The sequence below is a fragment of the Pseudophryne corroboree genome, chromosome 11 (assembly GCF_028390025.1).
Source record: "Pseudophryne corroboree isolate aPseCor3 chromosome 11, aPseCor3.hap2, whole genome shotgun sequence".
Lineage (NCBI taxonomy): Eukaryota > Metazoa > Chordata > Amphibia > Anura > Myobatrachidae > Pseudophryne > Pseudophryne corroboree.
The window spans coordinates 151,149,981-151,160,862 of record NC_086454.1 but is presented as its reverse complement, the minus strand read 5'-3'; positions in this window follow the sequence as shown (position 1 = coordinate 151,160,862).

Here is a 10,882-nt window from a genome sequence, read left to right as displayed (position 1 = left end):
TACGGCAATACTTCCATGTGCCGTTTGGAATCTGCATCACCTGACCACTGTCGTGTCCATAAACAACTTCTGGCAGATATGGACATCGCACTTACTCTTGATGCCAGAGTGCAAATATCCCTCTGTGCATCTCGCATATATAGAAATGCATCCTTTAAATGCTCTATAGTCAATAAAATACTGTCCCTGTCAAGGGTATCAATATTTTCAGTCAGGGAATCCGACCAAGCCACCCCAGCGCTGCACATCCAGGCTGAGGCGATCGCTGGTCGCAGTATAACACCAGTATGTGTGTATATACTTTTTAGGATATTTTCCAGCCTCCTATCAGCTGGCTCCTTGAGGGCGGCCCTATCTGGTGACGGTACCGCCACTTGTTTTGATAAGCGTTTGAGCGCCTTATCCACCCTAAGGGGTGTTTCCCAACGCGCCCTAACTTCTGGCGGGAAAGGGTATACCGCCAATAATTTTCTATCGGGGGAAACCCACGCATCATCACACACTTCATTTAATTTATCTGATTCAGGAAAAACTACAGGTAGTTTTTTCACACTCCACATAATACCCTTTTTTGTGGTACTTGTAGTATCAGAAATATGTAACACCTCCTTCATTGCCCTTAACAAGTAACGTGTGGCCCTAAAGGAAAATACGTTTGTTTCTTCACCGTCGACACTGGAGTCAGTGTCCGTGTCTGTGTCTGTGTCGACCGACTGAGGTAAAAGGACGTTTTAACGCCCCTGACGGTGTTTGAGACGCCTGGACAGGTACTAATTGGTTTGCCGGCCGTCTCATGTCGTCAACCGACCTTGCAGCGTGTTGACATTATCACGTAATTCCTTAAATAAGCCATCCATTCCGGTGTCGACTCCCTAGAGAGTGACATCACCATTACAGGCAATTGCTCCGCCTCCTCACCAACATCGTTCTCATACATGTCGACACACACGTACCGACACACAGCACACACACAGGGAATGCTCTGATAGAGGACAGGACCCCACTAGCCCTTTGGGGAGACAGAGGGAGAGTTTGCCAGCACACACCAAAAACGCTATAATTATACAGGGACAACCTTTATATAAGTGTTTTTCCCTTATAGCATTTTAATATATATAGTCATATCGCCAAATAAGTGCCCCCCCCTCTCTGTTTTAACCCTGTTTCTGTAGTGCAGTGCAGGGGAGAGCCTGGGAGCCTTCCCACCAGCATTTCTGTGAGGGAAAATGGCGCTGTGTGCTGAGGAGAATAGGCCACGCCCCCTTTTCGGCGGGCTTCTTTTCCCGTTTTTCTGAGACCTGGCAGGGTTAAATACATCCATATAGCCCCCAGGGGCTATATGTGATGTATTTTTAGCCAGAATAAGGTACTATCATTGCTGCCCAGGGCGCCCCCCCCAGCGCCCTGCACCCTCAGTGACCGCTGCTATGAAGTGTGCTGACAACAATGGCGCACAGCTGCAGTGCTGTGCGCTACCTTATGAAGACTGAAAAGTCTTCTGCCGCCGGTTTCTGGACCTCTTCACTTTTCGGCATCTGCAAGGGGGTCGGCGGCGCGGCTCCGGGACGAACCCCAGGGTGAGACCTGTGTTCCGACTCCCTCTGGAGCTAATGGTGTCCAGTAGCCTAAGAAGCCAATCCATCCTGCACGCAGGTGAGTTCACTTCTCTCCCCTAAGTCCCTCGATGCAGTGAGCCTGTTGCCAGCAGGACTCACTGAAAATAAAAAACCTAACAAAACTTTTACTCTAAGCAGCTCTTTAGGAGAGCCACCTAGATTGCACCCTTCTCGGCCGGGCACAAAAATCTAACTGAGGCTTGGAGGAGGGTCATGGGGGGAGGAGCCAGTGCACACCACCTGATCCTAAAGCTTTTACTTTTGTGCCCTGTCTCCTGCGGAGCCGCTATTCCCCATGGTCCTGACGGAGTCCCCAGCATCCACTAGGACGTCAGAGGAAAAAAAAAAAAAAAAACATATTTAAAACATACAAATTAGGTTAGTTAGTAGCTAATTTATTATAAAAACATGTAAGCACATACATTCACACACTAAACATCCACAACAAATTAAACTCTTTTCATTTCGGCAAGACACGGCTTACACATCTCTTGCACTTCTTTAAAAATAAACATGGTAATGTACAATTATGCATACAAAGTGTTCTTGAGGTATTCTTTGCAGACTTAATGGGTCATGCACACAATCAATTACACTAATTGGAATTGGAATTGAGGGACGCTTGCTGAGTTAGAATTGCAAGGTATCATGTAAATTAGTAGATAAATACCATTGCTATGCGTTTGTTTGCTAAAGCCTTAGCACATTTAAGAGAAATGTGTAAATCTAAGATGACATCGTATTTTTGCTATGAAGTTTGTGCGTATACGTTGGATTCGCATTACTGCGTTGGAATATGGCATACGCCTACCTTGTGTAATACTGCGTACGAAATTGCAAAAATACGTTGGGGGCGGATGTTCGCAATTTTACAACATTATCGCAACTTTGCGAATATGTTGTGCAAACGAAAAACTTAGCGACCAACTCGGAATGACCCCCATTGTCTCTATCGTTGGGTCATAAATCAAATTAGTTGTTGTTATTACAGTGTCCTCGCTCCTCAGACTCATCACTCTGGTACTACCTTTACACTTCGTTAAAGTCCGAACGCATCTAAATATCAGGCCAACCAATATGACGACTCCCAGAATACACAAGAGAAATTTCCCTACGTCCATTATAATACCTTGGGTCCATTCTCCTAAACCAGAGAACCAATTTCGTGGGTTCAACCATGACACCCAACTGGTCAGCTCATTACCCACGGCAGCGAGTGTGAGATTGTGTTTCCTTCGAAACTCCCATTTTAATTGTAAAATGTCATCCATTTTTTGGTCTATGACCTCGGCCGGGTCCTCCGTGCTGTTTGTAATGTACGTGCAGCACTTTATTCCATATTGAGTTGCTAGGGTAACACAATACCCGCCTGTCACAGCTGTGAGGTAATTAAGAATCATCCTATGCTGAACCAGTTCTGTTTTGTAGGCTTGTAACTCTTTCCCAGTGTACCTGAATGTGTCGTCATACATTTCGGTGATATTGTCTAATAAATTTGCAAGCGCAGATATATATCTATAATTTATCACTCCTCTGGCGGTACGAGTGATATCTAACGCGAGTAGGAATTGAATCCCGGTGGATTCATGGATCAGATCAGAGGCTGAATGCTCTGTCCTCTCTATCAGGTGCCGTTTAACGACGTGCTCGTAATGAGTGTGAGTATAAGGAGCTTGGGCACTGCGGTGAATATCTTTCATTTTGTTATGGGTTACAGTCATTACTTCAGGCAGTACTTTTCCAATATAGCACAATCCCTCTGAGTTTGGGGCAAGCCACTTATACGCCTTTCTCCCGCATATGAAATATGCATCATCGGGGAGAACATATGGGACGGAGTATGACATTATCATGTTACAAATTTTCCATGTGAAATCTCCTAACCCTAATTCTCCCATCTGTTTAGTACACGTATCTGTCTGTACGATATATACACAGTATCCTGGTGACACTTCTCCAACTCGCATAGTCCTACCTCCTAGAGTGTACCTATACCGGAAAAATCTTCCATGATCGGCTATCTGGCGTATAAGTTCTGTGTCTATGGGCATTCTGTCGGCTCTGTATGAAAAGGTCATGGTTTGATTACTCCATGACACTTCCCAATTTCCCGGCTTTCGGGGATTGGAAATGTTAAAGCATACTAAGGACCTATCCACATGATATTGGTGGAGCTTCAAACTAGGAGGACTAGAGATATTAAACCTCTTGTCCACCGGCCTCCCACCACTTAGATCAAGTACCTCTCCTACAGTTAAAGGGAATGGTACTAGTCCTGATTTGCTATGACCTTGAGGTACTTGAGAGCATACCCAACAGTCTGTCTGGTTTAACACTTTACCCACTAAGGAGTGATAGTCACTCAATGGATGCCGGTCCATGTGGACATTAAAACTGGACTGACATTTCTTGATGCACCCATCCTCAACTATATTGTCACAATGCCTACAAATGCAGTTCTCTTCAGCTAACAATCCTTCACAATTTCTTCTATTGTCAATGCTACCAGATCGTTTTCTGATACTCGCCTTTGCTCGGAGATTATGTTGCTCTTGGAAATTTACGCCTGCATCCTGGTCATCAGAACCCATTCCAGATCCTCTCTCAACCTCCATGGTACTCTCACCGAAACAGACTGCTCTGGTCAACATCATGGTCAACAGGAAAATACGGATCACAGTCTCTTAGGGCAAGTCCATCTTAGAGGAGTAAAAGGAGAAAAAATAAGAAGGGGGAAAGGAAATAGGAGGGAGGTGGGAACTGGAGAAAATAACAAATGGGAAAAAGAAATCTGGCTCGACAAGCTTCCGGTCTTATTATTCTCAGCGCTCAGGTGTCGTCTCAATCCTCCCTGAACAGACACTCTAGTGATACAACCTCTACCGTCTGTTCTTTATCACGGGACCTCTCTGGGTCAGTGGCCTTTTTACAATGAGACGAATGGACCCAAGTCTCTCTCTCGGCAACCTTCAATGCTGTTGTGCTGGTCAATAAGACTTGATATGGTCCTTCCCATCTGTCAATAAGGCAACCTGAGCGTAGAAAATTCTGTACCATTACATAATCCCCAGGTTCAATGTCATGACAATTACTGTCTGGCAGATCAGGAATCACCAACTTTAGATTATCATTCTGATTCCTCAATTGCTTACTCATTTTAACCAAATACTTTACGGTTACTTCATTGTTACATTTCAAATCATCCTGGGGGTTAATCATAACATGGGGTTGTCGACCAAACAGAATTTCAAAAGGAGACAGATTAAGAGGGGACCTGGGAGTGGTTCTGATGCTGTATAATACAATTGGCAAAGCTTCGGGCCATAACAGTCCTGTTTCAGTCATTACCTTGCTCAATTTATTTTTAATAGTGCTGTTTACTCTTTTCACTTTCGCACTCGCCTGGGGGCGGTACGGAGTGTCCAGCTTACTATTAATTCCCATCAACTTACACATTGTTTGAAAGACTTCACCTGTAAAATGGGTACCCCTATCACTTTCAATGATTCTAGGGATACCATACCTACACACAAATTCCTGCACAATTTTCTTTGCAGTAAATACAGCGGTATTTGTGGCCGCGGGAAATGCTTCAACCCAATTTGAGAACACATCAATACAGACCAATGCATATTTTAAATTTCTACAAGGTGGCAATTGTATGAAATCAATTTGTATTACCTGGAAAGGGCCATCTGTCGGAGGGATATGGGATGGCTCTGTCGGTATTGCCTTTCCGATATTCTTCCTCAAGCAGGTGAGACATGTCATCGCTCTTTTACCCGCATGGGAAGAAAATCCTGGGGCGCACCAATAAGCTCTTACGAACTTACACATTCCTTCTTTGCCTAGATGAGTCAGCCCATGTGCCGCTTCCGCTAGACTTGGAAGGTATGATCTGAGTGCCACTGGCTTACCCTGTCCATCTGTCCAGAGTCCTGAGGACTCCTGGCCATATCCCTTTGACCTCCAAACTGCCTTTTCCTGTGGGGAACACAAATTTTGCATTTCACACAATTTCTGTGTGTTTACAGTATTAAATACCATCAGTTGTGTACTGTCTGTTTGTATGGGGTTACTAGCTGCTGATTTAGCAACTTCGTCTGCTCGGCTGTTACCAAGTGATACCGGGTCTTGGCTATATGTGTGAGCTTTACACTTGATAACAGCCACTCTGTCGGGTTCCTGTATCGCTGTTAGAAGTCTTTTGATGTGGGCTGCATGCGCTACGGGTGTACCAGCTGCCGTCATGAAATTTCTGAGGCGCCATAGGGCCCCGAAATCATGGACTACTCCGAAGGCGTACCTAGAATCTGTGTAAATATTGGCTGACTTGCCCCTAGCCAATTCGCATGCTCTGGTTAGGGCAACCAGTTCAGCAACTTGTGCTGAGTGTGGTGGGCCTAGCGGTTCCGCTTCTATGGTACCTTGGTCATCTACGACTGCGTATCCAGTACACAAGTCTCCCGAGTCCGTCTGTCTGTGACAACTACCATCAGTGTAGAAAGTAAAATCTACATCTTCCAGTGGGTTGTCACTGATGTCAGGCCTTGCCGTGAAATTTTGGGTCAAATATTCCATACAATCATGCCTGTCATCCCCTGTACTAAATCCTCCTTCACCATCACTCTCATCCTCCACCCTTTGTGCCTGTCCAGGCACACCTGGGAGATACGTTGCAGGATTTAATGCGCTGCATCTCCTTATGGTGATGTTTACGGGGGCCATCGATGCCAATTCCCATCTTGTAAACCGCGCTGATGAGACGTGTCTGGTTTGGGCCGAATTCAGTAAGGCTGACACTGCATGTGGTGTATGAATTGTGAGGTTGTGTCCTAGCACTACATCTTCGCTCTTTGTGACTAGCAATGCTATTGCTGCAACACTTCGCAAGCATGTGGGGAGGGATCGTGCTACCGTATCGAGCTGGGCGCTATAGTAGGCTACCGGCCTGCTGGCATCACCATGCTTCTGGGTTGAGACACCTGCCGCGCACCCAGCACTCTCTGTTTCGTACAGCTCAAAGGGTTTCCCATAGTCTGGCATACCTAATGCCGGTGCCTGCGTTAGGCACTGTTTGAGTCTCTCAAATGCCATCTCGGATTCGTCTGTGTGCGAAATCCGATCAGGTTTGCTTGATGACACCATCTCCTGCAAAGGTAGGGCCAGTATGGAAAAACCTGGGATCCAGTTACGGCAATACCCACACATTCCTAAAAATGTTCTAATCTGTTGCTGGGTTTGTGGCAGGGTCATGTCACGAATTGCTTGAATTCTATCAGCGGTAAGGTGTCTCAGTCCTTGTGTTAAACAGTGTCCCAAATACTTCACACGGGTCTGGCATAATTGTAACTTGTCCATGGAAACCTTGTGTCCTGTGTCTGAAAGATGAAACAGGAGTTGTTTCGTATCTCTCAGGGACGCTTCCAGTGAATCTGAACACAGCAGTAAATCATCCACATACTGTATCAATATTGATCCACTCTCTGGTTGGAAAGACTGTAAACAATCATGCAGGGCCTGTGAGAAAATGCTTGGACTGTCTATGAAACCTTGTGGTAATCGAGTCCAAGTGTACTGAACTCCTCTGTATGTGAATGCGAATAAGTATTGACTGTCAGGGTGCAGAGGTACCGAGAAGAAGGCGGAGCAGAGGTCAATCACAGTGAAAAATTTGGCAGTGGGAGGGATTTGCATAAGGATGACAGCTGGATTTGGCACTACGGGGAATTGACTCTCAACTATTTTGTTGATCCCTCTTAGATCCTGCACTAATCTGTAACCCCTCCCCCCACTCTTTTTAACAGGGAAGATGGGACTATTGGCAGTGCTGGACGTCCTTACCAGAATGCCCTGTTGTAGCAAGCGCTCTATTACAGGGTAAACTCCTAACTCCACCTCTGGCTTCAGAGGGCATTGTGGGATTTTTGGAGCTATCCTACCATCTTTTACTTGCACAACTACTGGGGCTACGTTTGCCATCAATCCAGTGTCTTGTCCATCCTTGGTCCAAAGTGATTCCGGTATCTGGGAAATCATTTCCTCTACCTTGGACGGACACCTATTTACAACAACAGTGTGTGACATTAATCTTGTTGGGGAGTCTAGCATATCCTGCGCTTCCTGAGCGTGGTTTTCGGGTATGTCCAAGAACACACCTTCAGGAGTACAGTATATGACGCATCCCATTTTGCACAGTAAATCTCTCCCTAGGAGATTAGTCGGAGCCGATGCAGCCAGCAGAAAAGAATGCTTGGTATGCAAAGGCCCTATCGTAATCTCTGCTGGTTTGCTTAAAGGGTATTGTCGCACTACTCCTGTTACTCCCATGGCTGGAATTGTTTTACCAGTGGTTCTCATGCCCACGGTCGAATTTATCACTGACTTGGCCGCCCCCGTATCTACAAGGAAATTTAGAGATTTACCAGCTACATCAATTGTGACCTCAGGTTCATTTCCAAGGCTCGCAATTAATTTCACTGGTTGCAGACTACAGGTGTGGCCCCACCCCTATGGTGCGTGGTGAACTCCCTGCATTGCGCTGGCAGCTATTACCTGTGAAGGGGGTAAATGGGAACTATCAGAGACTTGCCAGTCTCTTCTTGGGGGATACCTCCTTGTTTCCCCTGCGTGTGGCTCATAACTCCGTCTCTGCGGTCCTTGATCCCAATCTCGTATGTCATGTCGTTGTCTAGGGTTTTTATATGCATTGTGTGGGTTACTGGTGCAGTTACGTGCAAAATGACCTTCCCTATTACAATTGTAACATTTTACCATATGCGGCTTACCACCAGGGGTCTGAGATTTAGACTGAGGCGGCCTTGTTGTAAGGGCTTGGATACTTATAGCCATCAGTTTATCACTCTGTGACTCCCTGCGTCTTGTGATGTTCCTGTCGTGCCCAACAGCAGTCTCTCTTAAGGCGGCCACCGACATACCTCTCCAGTTAGGTTGAGTGGTTTGTACCCTATTCCTTAATACCTCCTTTAAACCGTCCATCAAGACGGACACCGCCACCTCTCTATGGTGTACATTTGCCTCAATTTCCACGATCCCAGTATATTTAGCCATTTCCTCCAGTGCCCGGTGGAAATAGTCAGAGGCAGTTTCTCTTTCCATTTGTTTGATGGAGAAAATTTTGTTCCATTTTACCACAGCTGGGAAGTATATTCCCAGCTGCAGATTGATTCTGGTTACATTATCTTGATTATACTCATCTGTAAGGGGTACCTCTTCATCTAATTTACAGTCAGCTATAAATTTAACAAGGTCAATACTAGAGGGCAGACATGCCCTCAGTAGTGTCCGCCAGTCTTTGTTGTTGGGTTCAGTGGAATTACCCAGGTCCTTAATGAACCTCTGACATGCAGCTAAATCTTTTCTGGGATCAGGAAATTCAGACAAAATTGTTCTTAATTCTGCTCGGGACCAGGGACAGTGCATTGCAATATTCCTGATGGGTGTGACCCCATTTGTGTCGGTCTTTCCATTGGGGACCGCTATCACTCTAACAGGATTAATATTAATTACTTCACTCTGGGTTGATTCTACAGTGGGTGGTGCAACAGTTTCAGCATATTGTACAGTGCCGTACTTACCTCTAGATACAACCTCACCTGTCCCTGAACTATGTGCCTTTGATACCACTCTTACTGGTTGGGCGATGCCCACTGAAGTATCGTTTATGGTGGCCGCTAGAGAGAGAGCTGAAATCGTAGTGGGCTCATCTTCCTGGTCGTATTCCTGGGGGAAGTTTAAAATGGGATACTTAGCGTTAGTATCAACATTTGCATTAACTTTCCTTTTATTCTTATCATTACTACATTGGTTAAGTGCACCCTTATCGTACACCCGCATGTCATTCTCTGCAGCCACTTTGTCCCCTACTATATACGGTGGTGGTGCCGTTGCTATAAGACTCCTACCAGGATTTGAATTTGCTTTCTGAGCTAATTCCTGTTGTATTTCACTTTCCTGTTGCCATACCTGTAAACAATCATAATGTCTAATCCTCTGCTTTGCAGATTTTATTTGGCCTATCCTTTTTCTTAGATTCTGCAATACCTCAGGGTTCAAACTGCCTACCCGGGGAAACTGCTCCCCATCATCCTCTGTCATTCGTTCCCATTCTTTGCAAAATACCTGTGTGTGTGATCCGTATTTTTCACACATTATATACCGTGCTGACCCTTTGGGCCAACAAATACCAACGTGAACCCTTGTTGGACGTCCCTTCTTTGAACAACTGGCCCCCATTGTTTGCAGATATTGCTGTCTCAGCGAATTCTTACAAAACAAACCAAGTTGCCCGCGGTAAGGCGACGGTGAAAGTTCAACTAGTGCCTTCGCTCACTTTACGCCCCAATTGGCCAGTACGAGTTCCAGCAATGTGCCCACCACTGGACGTACCCAATCCGCGGGATCTTTTTGTAACCTCTATTTACTGGGGCGTGTGGGAGTATGCTACCCTCCCCAGTAAGTATTGGTTGTTGGAGATTTCCTGAGTGAACAGCGAAACTCCCTTAAAATAACAAAAACCTACACAAATCACGTTAGAATGTACAAATAGCGTTTATGATCCCACAGTAAATTTTAATGGGTATCAAGGTAACAAACTAATGCACACAATTACGTGCGGTCCAGTCGCACTGCGCATAAGTAACTTAATATTTATACGCTGTACGACCAACGGAATCAGTTGTTTAGGCTGCGAAACCTTCAGCCGGAGCTCAATCTATATGGGTAATACGCAAAACCCCCCGGGCTGCGCTTAAACCTTCGCAGTCCTTTTGTCTGCGATACTACTTGCTCCTTTTACCTTGTATAATGTTAACGCGGGCAAGCCAGTCCCACGCCACCAAGTGTCCACTCACCTGATGTGGTCTCCGACGGGATCCCGATTTCTGGGTTCACAAAATAATACCTTTATTTCCACACTCACTCCTACTCACTCATATACATACTGATCTTTCTGTACAGAAATTCCTTTCATACAGGCAGTAGTTCAATCCCTGGGTTTTGCAGTAGAAGAAGGTTCTCTTTTAACTAAGCTTTTTGGAAACTGAACAAACCTGTGCTATTATCAGGTGGCTATACTATACTGCCCCCACTAAAACAATGTTATCGTGTGATTTGAGTTTCGGTGGGCGTATCCGTATGCTCCGTTGCGTAAACACGCCACGTGCGTATGCCTTTGTGTTGCGTACGTAATCTCGCACGTTGCCCGAGACACGTATGCACAAAGTCCAGATATGTCCACAGCAACG